We start from the raw sequence: 16,778 nt of genomic DNA, 5'->3' as shown, positions 1-16,778 counted from the left end.
TCTCGGGCCACAGGATCCGGAGGCAGAACACATCGGCGCGGGGGCGGGTGGGGCCTGGTGCGACACCCCAACTACCTCGGAGACCTGATCATGGCGTTGGCGTGGTCGCTGCCCTGCGGTGAGTCCTGAGCGCCTGTCGAAATGGTGGGCTGTCTTCCTGACTGGTGGGTGGGTGGGGGGGGGGGGAGCCATTTAGCCAAAGGCCCAGAACTCCACGGTTGAGTTGAGGGCTAATCTGGGGGATTGGCGGGGGGGGGGGGGGGGGGGGGGGGGCACGGTAGGGTCTGTGCAACAATGGCACAGAGAGGTCCTCCGCCCATTGAGGTGTACAAAGTTATGAGGGAGGGTGGATAGGAAGGGAATTTTCCCCTTAGTCGAGGGGTCAATAACCAGTGTGCGAGTGGGTGGGGGTCATAGATTTTAAAGTGATTGGCTGTAGGATTAGGGGCGGCGGGGGGGGGGGAGGGGTGGAGCAGGGTCTGTAACTGGCACAGGGGGAGACAGAAACGGCCATCTCATTCGTAGGCGTCCGGAGAGGCGCCTCGAGGGCCCTAACCCGCGGACCAAATGGTGGAAAGTGTGGAGTGGGAGTTGGCTGGGTTAGCTCGTTTTTCTGTGGCCGAAGGGCCTCGCCTGCGCTGTGGACCTTCTCTCTCCCTATCCTGGTGTGGGAATGAGAGCGGGAAGGCCTGTGTTTCCCACCAAACGCCGCTGGAATAGCGGTTGTCTTGCCGTAGTTGGCCTCACCGTTCCCGGGGCTAAGGATGCCGAGATTCGAAGGTGTCCCACTCTTCCTCCTCGATAGTTCGGGAGGTGCCGTAACTCCCTCAGCTGACGTGCCTGTTCTTTCCCTCCTCCAGGTCTGGCGCACGCCCTCCCCTATTTCTACGTCGGCTATTTCACCGTCCTGCTGATCCACCGGAGGCGAGGGATGAGCACCTGTGTCGGAGGAAGTACGGCTCGGCCTGAGCGAGTACTGCAAGAGGGTCCCCTACCGGATCTTTCCTTACGTGTACTGAGGACCATGTGCGCCCCTGACCCCCCCCAACCCCCAACTCCACTCGACTCAGTGAGGTCGGCGAACCTGACGTAGGCCGGGAATCAAACCTGTTTCGCGGCCTTCTTCCAAGCCTGCCGTCTTGCGTCACTGTTGGGGGGAGGGGGGGGGGTGCAATTTGAAGCCTCTCCTCTCAAGCACAACGCCATGGCGAGTTGGAGGGTGGGGCGGGCAGAGGGGGAACCATGTGACGTGCGTGTTGGCTCGGTGTTGACGCCGACAAACCGGCGGGGCGCACGTGGGGGCTTTTGAAGGGGGGGGGGGGCGGCTTTCAGGGAGCGGGCGATGGTTTCCCGCTCACCGGATGGAGCCTCGGGGTCAAACCCCGTGGCGTAACTTGGGCCAAGCTCGGTGAGCCAGCAGCGGGCAGTCAAAAGGCCGCGGGCCTCGCTGGCGCAGAATCGCGTCGGCCCAAAGGCTCCACTTGACCCGAATCTGATGTAACCCCGGCTGCAGGAGTCATTGCTGCTCTAGGCTGCGGTTGTTTGGGTAGGCCCGGCTCCTTTTCACTTGGGATTTGTGATGTAAATCGGGAGCTTCTCAGTTTCTTCTTTTCTAAACCTTCGTGATCTCGTCGGGCAGGCCTCTGGGAGTAAGTTCATCCATCCACGTCCAGTTCTGTTTCTTGTACGAACAGATCCTGGCGTTTTGAATCCTCCTTCATTCACAGAACGTGGCCATTGCTGGCAAAGTTATCTCTCATCGAATCATAGGGTCCCTACCCAGGCCCACTCCCCCACCTTATCCCCAGGCTCAATTCCGGCCTCGGGTGACTGTCTGTGCGGAGTCTGCACGTTCTCCCCCCCCCCCCCCCCCCTGTCTGCGTGGGTTTCCTCCGGGTGCTCCGGTGTTTCCTCCCACAGTCCAAAGATGTGCAGGTTAGGTGGATTGGCCGTGCTAAATTGCCCCTTAGTGTCCAAAGATGTGCAGGTTAGGTGGATTGGCCGTGCAGTATTGTCCCTCAGTTTTTTTTTTAAATATAAATTTAGAGTACCCAATTCATTTTTCCAATTAAGGGGCAATTTAGCGTTGGCCAATCCACCTAACCCGGCACATCTTTGGGTTGTGAGGGCGAAACCCACGCAGACACGAGGAGGATGTGCAAACTCCACACGGACAGTGACCCAGAGCCGGGATCGAACCTGGGACCTCGGCGCCGTGAGGCAGCAGTGCTAACCACTGCCCCACCGTGCTGCCCCGTATTGTCCCATAGTGCCCAAAAATGTGCAAGTTAGGTGGATTGGCCATGCTAAATTGTCCCTTAGTGTCCAAAGATGTGCAGGTTAGGTGATTGGCCGTGCTAAATTGTCCCTTAGTGTCCAAAGATGTGCAGGTTGGGTGGATTGGCTGTGTTAAATTGCCCCTTAGTGTCCCAAAGATGTGCAGGTTAGATGGATTGGCCGTGCTAAATTGTCCCTTAGTGTCCAAAGATGTGCAGGTTAGGTGGATTGGGCGTGCTAAATTGTCCCTTAAGTGTCCAAAGATGTGCAGATTGGGTGGATTGGCCGTGCTAAATTGTCCCTTAAAATGTCTAAAGATGTGCAGGTTAGGTGGATTGGGCGTGCTACATTGTCCCTTAGTGTCCAAAGATGTGCGGGTTAGGTGGATTGGCCGTGCTAAATTGTCCTTAGTGTCCAAAGATGTGCCGGTTAGGTGGATTGGCCGTGTTAAATTGTCCCTTAGTGTCCAAAGATGTACAGGTTAGGTGGATTGGCCGTGCTAAATTGTCCCTTAGTGTCCAAAGATGTGCAGGTTAGGTGGATTGGCCGTGCTAAATTGTCCTTTCGTGTCTTACAGTTAGGTGGGCTTTCGGGGATAAGGGAGGGGAGTGGGCCTAGGCAGGGTGCTCTTTCGGAGGGTCGGTGCAGACTCGATGGGCCGAATGGCCTCCTTCTGCGCTATAGGGAATCTGTGGTTCTATGTATGTGTGGAATAACGATCACTGTACTGTACTAGATTTGGGGGATTTGTTCGGTCTGGTGAATAAATGTAAAATACCCCCTTCAAACTAATGCCGTTGCATATTTTTGTTATGTATTTCTTTTCATTCTTTTGGCGTTACAAAATTGTTGACTGTCTCCTGCAAAGATGCAGGCAAGACTTACCTCGGAGAAAAATATGTATAATTCATCACTGGTATCTGGTATAACGAGTTTGGGGAAGGGCACGAAAATCTTAGCCATATTTTCTTTGGCTGTGAGGAGCGAATCGCAACTCGTGAAGTGTGCACCATTTTACCATGTCATTGCTGTTATGGCCGTCGTACAAATGCACGCAGATCATCTCGTTCTTTAACTAATAGAATGATTTTTTTTTTGTTGAAAATAATTTTTATTAAAGTTTTCACAAAATATCAATAACAAAATGTAAAAGGAACCCAATAGAATTAAATACAAAACAAAACAACCCCGTGCCCCCCTCCCCCCTATACATAAATAATAAATTAACACCCGCCGAAACATATAGCAAACATATCAGATCCCCCAGTATAGACAAACAAAAATAAAATAGAACCCCCCCCCCCCACCCCGGGCTGCTGCCGCTGACCATTGTCTACCGTTCTGCCAGGAAGTCCAAGAATGGTTGCCACCGCGTAAAGAACCCTTGCACCGATCCCCTTAAGGCAAATTTCACCCTCTCCAATTTAATAAGCCCTGCCATATCGTTGATCCAGGATTCCACGCTTGGGGGCCGCGCATTCTTCCACTGAAGAAGAATCCTTCGCCGGGCTACCAGGGACGCAAATGCCAGAATACCAGCCTCTTTCGCCTCCTGCACTCCCGGCTCCCCTGCAACCCCAAATATTGCGAGCCCCCAGCCCGGTTTGACCCTGGATCCTACCACCCTCGACACTGTCCTCGCTACGCCCTTCCAGAATTCCTCCAACACTGGGCATGCCCAGAGCATATGGGTGTGGTTTGCTGGGCTCCCTGAGCACCTAACACACCTGTCCTCACCCCCAAAAAACCGACTCATCCTTGTCCCGGTCATGTGTGCCCTGTGCAGCACCTTAAACTGTATGAGGCTGAGCCTCGCGCACGAAGAGGAAGAGTTCACCCTCCCAAGGGGATCTGCCCACGTCCCCTCCTCGATCTCCTCCCCCAACTCCTCCTCCCACTTACCTTTCAGCGCCTCCATCGAGGCCTCCTGCTCCTCCTGCATCACCTGGTATGTTGCCGAGATCTTCCCCTCTCCAACCCACACCCCCGAGAGCACCCTGTCCTGTACCGTGCGTGGCAGCAGTCGCGGGAATTCGTAGAATGATTTATTAACCAACACACGGAAAGATAATTAATGAACTATAATACAGACCGTAACGAATAAATGAATTCAGCAAATTCTCCTGGAGCTACTTCTAGTGCGACTATCCTCTTGTACGACTTACGACCAACTGGCAGGTGTCTCGAGTCACATGGTAGATCTCTGTCGCCACCAGCTGGCACGAGGTCGCATTGCTGACGAGACACAAAACTGTGCACAGGCATACCATCCCAATGGCTTTTTCTTCTCTTCCATTCTTCAGACTGATCCATTCGCATCTTTTGGGTTGCGGGGGCGAGACCCACGCAGACAGGGGGGAGAATGTGCAAACTCCACACGGACAGTGACCCGGGGCCGGGATCGAACCCGGGACCTCGGAGCCGTGAGGCAGAAGTGCTAACCACTGCGCCCCCGTGCCGTCCTTATTGAACACACAATTAACCCAAAATATATAATACTAGAAACACCCAAGACTTGATTCTTCTACCTACCCACGAAGATAGATTAAACTGTTGGGCTCCGATTCCCGATTCCCTCTGGTCCATTGTCGCGAGCGTGCGTCTCGCTGGCAGCTTCCTTCCTTCTCCGATGTCTCGATTGCCTCCGCCTGGAATCTTTGCTGCTGATGTGCCTCGGGGGTGCCTGGTGTTGTGTTCTGCCTCTTCATGTCGCATAAGCTGCTTCCTTGATATGTGCTCTGACAAAGGAAGGTTCCGACTTGGAGATAGCTTCAACACGTTTATTGAACAGTTAACAATTCTCCTACTTGAGTTCGACTCTCCTGCTGATCTTGCTGTAGTAACTCAGTCGAACTAACCAGTCTGCTCTAAGCCACGCGGCGGGTGTGATGCTTCCTGATCTGCCCCTGTCCTTCTCTCCAAGTGTCGCGCACCTGAGCTGCTGAGGAACCGGAATCTCGATCATCTTGCCTGGGTGCTGTTGCTGGTAGTCACGGACCTCGCTGAGTTGAACTATATAGATTCAACAGGCACTCACTGGTACCATGTTGCGTTATGCTTCTTCCTGTAGCATAAGCTGCTTCATTGATGTCTGCTCTGACAAAGGAAGGTTCAGACTTGGAGATAGGTTTAACACATTTATCGAACGCATTTATTGAACAGTTTACACCTGTTTCTATCCCTGCTCCCTTTGCACCCTTTCGGAATTTCCTCTGGCTTTCTGTCAGTGATCCCCTCCCGGGAGAGGGTGGGGGGGGGGGGAGGATCGCCCGATGATGACCGTTTGACAGGACACCTGAGCCCGCCCCAGGTGGCGTGGGCTGCACATAACCTGCCCCCCCCCCCGGATAAGGTAGCAGCAGAAACTCTGGCCGTTCGAGAGTCTGGCTCGATTTGGGCGGCTGACAATAGGCCGGGTGCATATCAGTCGGGTGCGATAATCTGCTGATGGCCGATTGACATATTGCTGTGGAACTGAACCCCCCCCCCACCCCCCCCCCCCCCCCCCCCGCACTGGTACTGACGTACTAATGGGTCCATTACTGGCACTGAATCCCCCCCTCCCCCAGCTAGAGTCTACTGCCATTGACGTCACCGGGAGTCCGCCCTATTATCATTGACATGGCCAGCGGATCCTCGACTGCCAATCAAGTAGGGGGAACTTCTTCACCCAGAGGGTTGTGAATCTCTGAATTCCTTGCCCAGTGAAGCAGCTGAGGCTCCTTCATTCAATGTTTTTAAGATAACGACGGATAGTTTTTTGAAGAATAAAGGGATAATGGTGTTCGGGCCGGGAAAGTGGAGCTGAGTCCGCAAAAAGATCAGCCATGATCTCATTGAATGGCGGAGCAGGCTCGAGGGGCCAGATGGCCGACTCCTGCTCCTAGTTGTTATAAGTCACCATCGGGACCACATTATTACCGCTGAACGCCCCCCCCCCCCCCCCAATTAATCATAGAATTTACAGTGCAGAGGAAGGCCATTTGGCCCATCGAGTCTGCACCGGCCCACGTTATTAACACTGAGCCCCGAGTGGCGCTGAGGTCGCCACATGGCCCTCCTTTGTGTCAACTGGCCCTGGTGCCGCCACTGGGCACACTACTGGCACTGCCACTGGGCACACTACTGGCGCTGCCACTGGGCACACTACTGGCGCTGCCACTGGGCACACTACTGGTGCTGCCACTGGGCACACTACTGGTGCTGCCACTGGGCACACTACTGGCGCTGCCACTGGGCACACTACTGGCACTGCCACTGGGCACACTACTGGCGCTGCCACTGGGCACACTACTGGCGCTGCCACTGGGCACACTACTGGCGCTGCCACTGGGCACACTACTGGCGCTGCCACTGGGCACACTACTGGCGCTGCCACTGGGCACACTACTGGTGCCAATGTCACCACTGGAACCCGAACACTTAACATCACCCCTGGACACTCTACATAGAAAGATACATAGAAAATAGGAGCAGGAGGAGGCCGTTCGCTCTTCGAGCCTGCCCCCCCATTCATTCTGATCATGGCTGACCATCGAGTTCAATACCCTGATCCGCCTCCCCCCCACATCCCTCGATCCCTTTATCCCCCAAGAGCTGTATCAAATTCCTTCTCGAAATGACAGCGTTTAGGCCTCAACTACTTTCTGCGGGAGCGAATTCCACAGATTCACCGCTCTCTCTGGGTGAAGAAATTTCTCCTCACCTCAGTCCTAAAAGGTTTACCCACTGACCCTCAAACTATGACCCCTAGTTCTGGACTCCCCCCCCCCCCCCCACCATCGGGGACATTCTTTCTGAGTCTCCCCGTCTAATCCTGTTAGAATTTTGTAAGCTTCTATGAGATCCCCTCTCACTCGTCTAAACTCCAATGAATATAATCCGAACCCACTTAGTCTCTCCTTATACGACAGTCCCACTTGGGCAGCACGGTAGCATTGTGGATAGCACAATTGCTTCACAGCCCCAGGGTCCCAGGTTCGATTCCCGCTTGGGTCACTGTCTGTGCGGAGTCTGCACATCCTCCCCGTGTGTGCGTGGGTTTCCTCCGGGTGCTCCGGTTTCCTCCCACAGTCCAAAGATGTGCAGGTTAGGTGGATCGGCCGTGCTAAATTGCCCTTAGTGTCCAAAATTGCCCTTAGTGTTGGGTGGGGGTTACTGGGTTATGGGGATAGGGGGGAGGTGTTGACCTTGGGTGGGGTGCTCTTTCTAACAGCCGGTGCAGACTCGATGGGCCGAATGGCCTCCTTCTGCACTGTAAATTCTATGATAATCTACGATAATCTAAACCTTCGCTGCACTCCCTCCAAAGCAAGAACATCCTTCCTCAGATAAGGACTCCAGAACTGCCCAGAATATTCCAGGTGTGGCCTCAGAATAACCTATACAATTGCAATAAAACATCCCTATTCCTACACTTTAATCCTGGTCTCGTTTAGCACACTGGGCTAAATCGCTGGCTTTTAAAGCAGACCAAGTCAGGCCAGCAGCACGGTTCAATTCCCATACCGGCCTCCCCGAACAGGCGCCGGAATGTGGCGACTAGGGGCTTTTCACAGTAACTTCCTTTGAAGCCGACTTGTGACAATAAGCGATTTTCATTTCATTTCACCTAACCACATCATTGGACACTTAAGGGCCGCACGGTGGCGCAGTGGGTCAGCCCTGCTGCCACACGTCGCCGAGGTCCCTGGTTCGATCCCGGCTCTGGGTCACTGTCCGTGTGGAGTTTGCACATTCTCCCCGTGTCTGCGTGGGTCTCGCCCCCACAACCCAAAAATGTGCAGGGTAGGTGGATTGGCCGCGCTACATTGTCGCTTAATTGGAAAAAATGAATTGGGTACTCTAAACTTATATTTTAAAAAAATCTTTGGACACGAAGGGCTAATTTAGCGCGGCCAATCCACCTAACCTGCACATCTTTGGACACTAAGGGACAATTTAGCACGGCCAATCCACCCAACCTGCACATCTTTGGACACTAACGGACAATTTAGCACGGCCAATCCACCCAACCTGCACATCTTTGGACACTAAGGGGCAATTTAGCACGGCCAATCCACCTAACCTGCACATCTTTGGACACTAAGGGGCAATTTAGCACGGCCAATCCACCCAACCTGTACATCTTTGGACACTAAGGGACAATTTAGCACGGCCAATCCACCCAACCTGCACATCTTTGGACACTAAGGGACAATTTAGCACGGCCAATCCACCTAACCCGCACATCTTTGGACACTAAGGGGCAATTTAGCACGGCCAGTCCACCTATCCTGAACATCTTTGGACACTAAGGGGCAATTTAGCACGGCCAATCCACCTAACCCGCACATCTTTGGACACTAAGGGACAATTTAGCACGGCCAATCCACCTATCCTGAACATCTTTGGATACTAAGGGACAATTTAGCACGGCCAATCCACCTAACCTGCACATCTTTGAACACTAAGGGACAATTTAGCACGGCCAATCCACCTAACCTGCACATCTTTGGACACTAAGGGACAATTTAGCACGGCCAATCCACCTAACCTGCACATCTTTGGACACTAAGAGACAATTTAGCACTGCCAATCCACCTAACCTGCACATCTTTGGACACTAAGGGACAATTTAGCACGGCCAATCCACCTAACCTGCACATCTTTGGACACTAAGGGACAATTTAGCACGGCCAATCCACCTAACCTGCACATCTTTGGACACTAAGAGACAACTTAGCGCGGCCAATCCACCTAACCTGCACATCTTTGGACACTAAGGGACAATTTAGCACGGCCAATCCACCTAACCTGCACATCTTTGGACACTAAGGGACAATTTAGCACGGCCAATCCACCTAACCTGCACATCTTTGGACACTAAGGGACAATTTAGCACGGCCAATCCACCTAACCTGCACATCTTTGGGTTGTGGGGGCGAAACCCACGCAGACACGAGGAGGATGTGCAAACTCCACACGGACAGTGACCCAGAGCCGGGATCGAACCTGGGACCTCGGCGCCGTGAGGCAGCAGTGCTAACCACTGCCCCACCGTGCTGCCCCGTATTGTCCCATAGTGCCCAAAGATGTGCAAGTTAGGTGGATTGGCCATGCTAAATTGTCCCTTAGTGTCCAAAGATGTGCAGGTTAGGTGGATTGGCCGTGCTAAATTGTCCCTTAAGTGTCCAAAGATGTGCAGATTGGGTGGATTGGCCGTGCTAAATTGTCCCTTAAGTGTCTAAAGATGTGCAGGTTAGGTGGATTGGGCGTGCTACATTGTCCCTTCGTGTCCAAAGATGTGCAGGTTAGGTGGATTGGCCGTGCTAAATTGCCCCTTAGTGTCCAAAGATGTGCAGGTTAGATGGATTGGCCGTTCTAAATTGTCCCTTAGTGTCCAAAGATGTGCAGGTTAGGTGGATTGGGCGTGCTAAATTGTCCCTTAGTGTCCAAAGATGTGCAGGTTAGGTGGATTGGGCGTGCTAAATTGTCCCTTAGTGTCCAAAGATGTGCAGGTTAGGTGGATTGGGCGTGCTAAATTGTCCCTTAAGTGTCCAAAGATGTGCAGATTGGGTGGATTGGCCGTGCTAAATTGTCCCTTAAATGTCTAAAGATGTGCAGGTTAGGTGGATTGGGCGTGCTACATTGTCCCTTAGTGTCCAAAGATGTGCGGGTTAGGTGGATTGGCCGTGCTAAATTGTCCCTTAGTGTCCAAAGATGTGCCGGTTAGGTGGATTGGCCGTGTTAAATTGTCCCTTAGTGTCCAAAGATGTACAGGTTAGGTGGATTGGCCGCGCTAAATTGTCCCTTAGTGTCCAAAGATGTGCAGGTTAGGTGGATTGGCCGTGCTAAATTGTCCTTTCGTGTCTTACAGTTAGGTGGGCTTTCGGGGATAAGGGAGGGGAGTGGGCCTAGGCAGGGTGCTCTTTCGGAGGGTCGGTGCAGACTCGATGGGCCGAATGGCCTCCTTCTGCGCTATAGGGAATCTGTGGTTCTATGTATGTGTGGAATAACGATCACTGTACTGTACTAGATTTGGGGGATTTGTTCGGTCTGGTGAATAAATGTAAAATACCCCCTTCAAACTAATGCCGTTACATATTTTTGTTATGTATTTCTTTTTCATTCTTTTGGCGTTACAAAAATTGTTGACTGTCTCCTGCAAAGGTGCAGGCAAGACTTACCTCGGAGATAAATATGTTATAATTCATCACTGGTATCTGGTATAACGAGTTCGGGGAAGGGCACGAAAATCTTAGCCCATATTTTCTTTGGCTGTGAGGAGCAATCGCAACTCGTGAAGTGTGCACCATTTTACCATGTCATTGCTGTTATGGCCGTCGTACAGATGCACGCAGATCATCTCGTTCTTTAACTAATAGAATGATTTTTTTTTTGTTGAAAATAATTTTTATTAAAGTTTTCACAAAATATCAATAACAAAATGTAAAAGGAACCCAATAGAATTAAATACAAAACAAAACAACCCCGTGCCCCCCTCCCCCCTATACATAAATAATAAATTAACACCCGCCGAAACATATAGCAAACATATCAGATCCCCCAGTATAGACAAACAAAAATAAAATAGAACCCCCCCCCCCCACCCCGGGCTGCTGCCGCTGACCATTGTCTACCGTTCTGCCAGGAAGTCCAAGAATGGTTGCCACCGCGTAAAGAACCCTTGCACCGATCCCCTTAAGGCAAATTTCACCCTCTCCAATTTAATAAGCCCTGCCATATCGTTGATCCAGGATTCCACGCTTGGGGGCCGCGCATTCTTCCACTGAAGAAGAATCCTTCGCCGGGCTACCAGGGACGCAAATGCCAGAATACCAGCCTCTTTCGCCTCCTGCACTCCCGGCTCCCCTGCAACCCCAAATATTGCGAGCCCCCAGCCCGGTTTGACCCTGGATCCTACCACCCTCGACACTGTCCTCGCTACGCCCTTCCAGAATTCCTCCAACACTGGGCATGCCCAGAGCATATGGGTGTGGTTTGCTGGGCTCCCTGAGCACCTAACACACCTGTCCTCACCCCCAAAAAACCGACTCATCCTTGTCCCGGTCATGTGTGCCCTGTGCAGCACCTTAAACTGTATGAGGCTGAGCCTCGCGCACGAAGAGGAAGAGTTCACCCTCCCAAGGGGATCTGCCCACGTCCCCTCCTCGATCTCCTCCCCCAACTCCTCCTCCCACTTACCTTTCAGCGCCTCCATCGAGGCCTCCTGCTCCTCCTGCATCACCTGGTATGTTGCCGAGATCTTCCCCTCTCCAACCCACACCCCCGAGAGCACCCTGTCCTGTACCGTGCGTGGCAGCAGTCGCGGGAATTCGTAGAATGATTTATTAACCAACACACGGAAAGATAATTAATGAACTATAATACAGACCGTAACGAATAAATGAATTCAGCAAATTCTCCTGGAGCTACTTCTAGTGCGACTATCCTCTTGTACGACTTACGACCAACTGGCAGGTGTCTCGAGTCACATGGTAGATCTCTGTCGCCACCAGCTGGCACGAGGTCGCATTGCTGACGAGACACAAAACTGTGCACAGGCATACCATCCCAATGGCTTTTTCTTCTCTTCCATTCTTCAGACTGATCCATTCGCATCTTTTGGGTTGCGGGGGCGAGACCCACGCAGACACGGGGGAGAATGTGCAAACTCCACACGGACAGTGACCCGGGGCTGGGATCGAACCTGGGACCTCAGAGCCGTGAGGCAGAAGTGCTAACCACTGCGCCACCGTGCCGTCCTTATTGAACACACAATTAACCCAAAATATATAATACTAGAAACACCCAAGACTTGGTTCTTCTACCTACCCACGAAGATAGATTAAACTGTTGGGCTCCGATTCCCGATTCCCTCTGGTCCATTGTCGCGAGCGTGCGTCTCTCTGGCAGCTTCAATTGCCTCCGCCTGGAATCTTTGCTGCTGATGTGCCTCGGGGGTGCCTGGTGTTGTGTTCTGCCTCTTCATGTAGCATAAGCTGCTTCCTTGATATGTGCTCTGACAAAGGAAGGTTCCGACTTGGAGATAGCTTCAACACGTTTATTGAACAGTTAACAATTCTCCTACTTGAGTTCGACTCTCCTGCTGATCTTGCTGTAGTAACTCAGTCGAACTAACCAGTCTGCTCTAAGCCACGCGGCGGGTGTGATGCTTCCTGATCTGCCCCTGTCCTTCTCTCCAAGTGTCGCGCACCTGAGCTGCTGAGGAACCGGAATCTCGATCATCTTGCCTGGGTGCTGTTGCTGGTAGTCACGGACCTCGCTGAGTTGAACTATATAGATTCAACAGGCACTCACTGGTACCATGTTGCGTTATGCTTCTTCCTGTAGCATAAGCTGCTTCATTGATGTCTGCTCTGACAAAGGAAGGTTCAGACTTGGAGATAGGTTTAACACATTTATCGAACGCATTTATTGAACAGTTTACACCTGTTTCTATCCCTGCTCCCTTTGCACCCTTTCGGAATTTCCTCTGGCTTTCTGTCAGTGATCCCCTCCCGGGAGAGGGTGGGGTGGGGGGGGGGGGGGAGGATCGTCCGATGATGACCGTTTGACAGGACACCTGAGCCCGCCCCAGGTGGCGTGGGCTGCACATAACCTGCCCCCCCCCCCCCCCCCCCCCCGGATAAGGTAGCAGCAGAAACTCTGGCCGTTCGAGAGTCTGGCTCGATCTGGGCGGCTGACAATAGGCCGGGTGCATATCAGTCGGGTGCGATAATCTGCTGATGGCCGATTGACATATTGCTGTGGAACTGAACGCCCGCCCCCCCCCCCCCCCCCCCCCCCGCACTGGTACTGACGTACTAATGGGTCCATTACTGGCACTGAATCCCCCCTCCCCCAGCTAGAGTCTACTGCCATTGACGTCACCGGGAGTCCGCCCTATTATCATTGACATGGCCAGCGGATCCTCGACTGCCAATCAAGTAGGGGGAACTTCTTCACCCAGAGGGTTGTGAATCTCTGGAATTCCTTGCCCAGTGAAGCAGCTGAGGCTCCTTCATTCAATGTTTTTAAGATAACGACGGATAGTTTTTTTGAAGAATAAAGGGATTAATGGTGTTCGGGCCGGGAAAGTGGAGCTGAGTCCGCAAAAAGATCAGCCATGATCTCATTGAATGGTGGAGCAGGCTCGAGGGGCCAGATGGCCGACTCCTGCTCCTAGTTCTTATAAGTCACCATCGGACCACATTATTACCGCTGAACGCCCCCCCCCCCCCCCCCCCAATTAATCATAGAATTTACAGTGCAGAGGAAGGCCATTTGGCCCATCGAGTCTGCACCGGCCCACGTTATTAACACTGAGCCCCGAGTGGCGCTGAGGTCGCCACATGGCCCTCCTTTGTGTCAACTGGCCCTGGTGCCGCCACTGGGCACACTACTGGCACTGCCACTGGGCACACTACTGGCGCTGCCACTGGGCACACTACTGGCGCTGCCACTGGGCACACTACTGGCGCTGCCACTGGGCACACTACTGGTGCTGCCACTGGGCACACTACTGGTGCTGCCACTGGGCACACTACTGGCGCTGCCACTGGGCACACTACTGGCACTGCCACTGGGCACACTACTGGTGCTGCCACTGGGCACACTACTGGTGCTGCCACTGGGCACACTACTGGCACTGCCACTGGGCACACTACTGGCGCTGCCACTGGGCACACTACTGGCACTGCCACTGGGCACACTACTGGTGCTGCCACTGGGCACACTACTGGTGCTGCCACTGGGCACACTACTGGCACTGCCATTGGGCACACTACTGGTGCTGCCATTGGGCACACTACTGGTGCTGCCACTGGGCACACTACTGGTGCTGCCACTGGGCACACTACTGGCACTGCCACTGGGCACACTACTGGCACTGCCACTGGGAACACTACTGGTGCTGCCACTGGGCACACTACTGGCACTGCCATTGGGCACACTACTGGTGCCGCCACTGGGCACACTACTGGCACTGCCACTGGGCACACTACTGGTGCTGCCACTGGGCACACTACTGGCACTGCCACTGGGCACACTACTGGCACTGCCACTGGGCACACTACTGGCACTGCCACTGGGCACACTACTGGTGCTGCCACTGGGCACACTACTGGCGCCAATGTCACCACTGGAACCCGAACACTTAACATCACCCCTGGACACTCTACATAGAAAGATACATAGAAAATAGGCGCAGGAGGAGGCCGTTCGGCCCTTCGAGCCTGCCCCCCCATTCATTCTGATCATGGCTGACCATCGAGTTCAATACCCTGATCCCGCCTCCCCCCCACATCCCTCGATCCCTTTATCCCCCAAGAGCTGTATCAAATTCCTTCTCGAAATGACAGCGTTTTGGCCTCAACTACTTTCTGCGGGAGCGAATTCCACAGATTCACCGCTCTCTCTGGGTGAAGACATTTCTCCTCACCTCAGTCCTAAAAGGTTTACCCCCTGACCCTCAAACTATGACCCCTAGTTCTGGACTCCCCCCACCATCGGGGACATTCTTTCTGAATCTCCCCGTCTAATCCTGTTAGAATTTTGTAAGCTTCTATGAGATCCCCTCTCACTCGTCTAAACTCCAATGAATATAATCCGAACCCACTTAGTCTCTCCTTATACGACAGTCCCACTTTGGCAGCACGGTAGCATTGTGGATAGCACAATTGCTTCACAGCCCCAGGGTCCCAGGTTCGATTCCCGGCTTGGGTCACTGTCTGTGCGGAGTCTGCACATCCTCCCCGTGTCTGCGTGGGTTTCCTCCGGGTGCTCCGGTTTCCTCCACTAGTCCAAAGATGTGCAGGTTAGGTGGATCGGCCGTGATAAATTGTCCCTTAGTGTCCAAAGATGTGCAGGTTAGGTGGATCGGCCGTGCTAAATTGTCCCTTAGTGTCCAAAATTGCCCTTAGTGTTGGGTGGGGGTTACTGGGTTATGGGGATAGGGGGGAGGTGTTGACCTTGGGTGGGGTGCTCTTTCTAACAGCCGGTGCAGACTCGATGGGCCGAATGGCCTCCTTCTGCACTGTAAATTCTATGATAATCTATGATAATCTAAACCTTCGCTGCACTCCCTCCAAAGCAAGAACATCCTTCCTCAGATAAGGACTCCAGAACTGCCCAGAATATTCCAGGTGTGGCCTCAGAATGCCCTATACAATTGCAATAAAACATCCCTATTCCTACACTTTAATCCTGGTCTCGTTTAGCACACTGGGCTAAATCGCTGGCTTTGAAAGCAGACTAAGGCAGGGCAGCAGCACGGTTCGATTCCCGTACCAGCCTCCCCGAACAGGCGCCGGAATGTGGCGACTAGGGGCTTTTCACAGTAACTTCATTGAAGCCTACTTGTGACAATAAGCAATTTTCATTTCATTTCACCTAACCACATCATTGGACACTTAAGGGCCGCACGGTGGCGCAGTGGGTCAGCCCTGCTGCCACACGTCGCCGAGGTCCCTGGTTCGATCCCGGCTCTGGGTCACTGTCCGTGTGGAGTTTGCACATTCTCCTCGTGTCTGCGTGGGTCTCGCCCCCACAACCCAAAAATGTGCAGGGTAGGTGGATTGGCCGCGCTAAATTGTCGCTTAATTGGAAAAAATGAATTGGGTACTCTAAACTTATATTTAAAAAAAATCTTTGGACACGAAGGGCTAATTTAGCGCGGCCAATCCACCTAACCTGCACATCTTTGGACACTGAGGGACAATTTAGCACGGCCAATCCACCTAACCTGAACATCTTTGGACACTAAGGGACAATTTAGCACGGCCAATCCACCTAACCTGCACATCTTTGGACACTGAGGGACAATTTAGCACGGCCAATCCACCTAACCTGAACATCTTTGGACACTAAGGGACAATTTAGCACGGCCAATCCACCTAACCTGCACATCGTTGGACACTAAGGGGCAATTTAGCACGGCCAATCCACCTAACCTGCACATCTTTGGACACTAAGGGGCAATTTAGCACGGCCAATCCACCTAACCTGCACATCTTTGGACACTAAGGGACAATTTAGCACGGCCAATCCACCTAACCTGCACATCTTTGAACACTAAGGGACAATTTAGCACGGCCAATCCACCTAACCTGCACATCTTTGGACACTAAGGGGCAATTTAGCACGGCCAATCCACCTAACCTGCACATCTTTGGACACTAAGGGACAATTTAGCACGGCCAATCCACCTAACCTGCACATCTTTGGACACTAAGGGACAATTTAGCACGGCCAATCCACCTAACCTGCACATCTTTGGACACTAAGGGACAATTTAGCACGGCCAATCCACCTAACCTGCACATCTTTGGACACTAAGGGACAATTTAGCACGGCCAATCCACCTAACCTGCACATCTTTGGACACTAAGGGACAATTTAGCATGGCCAATCCACCTAACCTGCACATCTTTGGACACTAAGGGACAATTTAGCACGGCCAATCCACCTAACCTGCACATCTTTGGACACTAAGGGACAATTTAGCACGGCCAATCCAC

At 52.8% G+C, this 16,778-nt stretch overlaps 3 long non-coding RNA genes across 4 annotated transcripts in view; all 3 read left to right on the top strand.

The window, feature by feature from the left end:
* The window catches only part of LOC140399944 (uncharacterized), a 220,487-nt gene that overhangs the window by 139,880 nt on the left and 63,829 nt on the right, over positions 1–16,778 (top strand). The window lies entirely within an intron of this gene.
* LOC140399943 (uncharacterized) lies at positions 41–3,065 on the top strand. 2 transcript variants are annotated; one of them, XR_011937924.1, is made up of 3 exons: positions 41–118; positions 861–1,940; positions 1,993–3,065. It is a non-coding gene; the product is annotated as an uncharacterized lncRNA (long non-coding RNA). The 2 variants fall into 2 exon arrangements; XR_011937923.1 differs by having other exon boundaries at positions 861–3,065.
* Positions 9,005–10,346, top strand: LOC140399937 (uncharacterized). The gene is made up of 2 exons (XR_011937922.1): positions 9,005–9,521; positions 10,096–10,346. It is a non-coding gene; the product is annotated as an uncharacterized lncRNA (long non-coding RNA).

The sequence above is a fragment of the Scyliorhinus torazame genome, chromosome 24, assembly GCF_047496885.1.
Source record: "Scyliorhinus torazame isolate Kashiwa2021f chromosome 24, sScyTor2.1, whole genome shotgun sequence".
NCBI lineage: Eukaryota > Metazoa > Chordata > Chondrichthyes > Carcharhiniformes > Scyliorhinidae > Scyliorhinus > Scyliorhinus torazame.
This window is presented reverse-complemented; position numbering and strand designations above follow the sequence as displayed.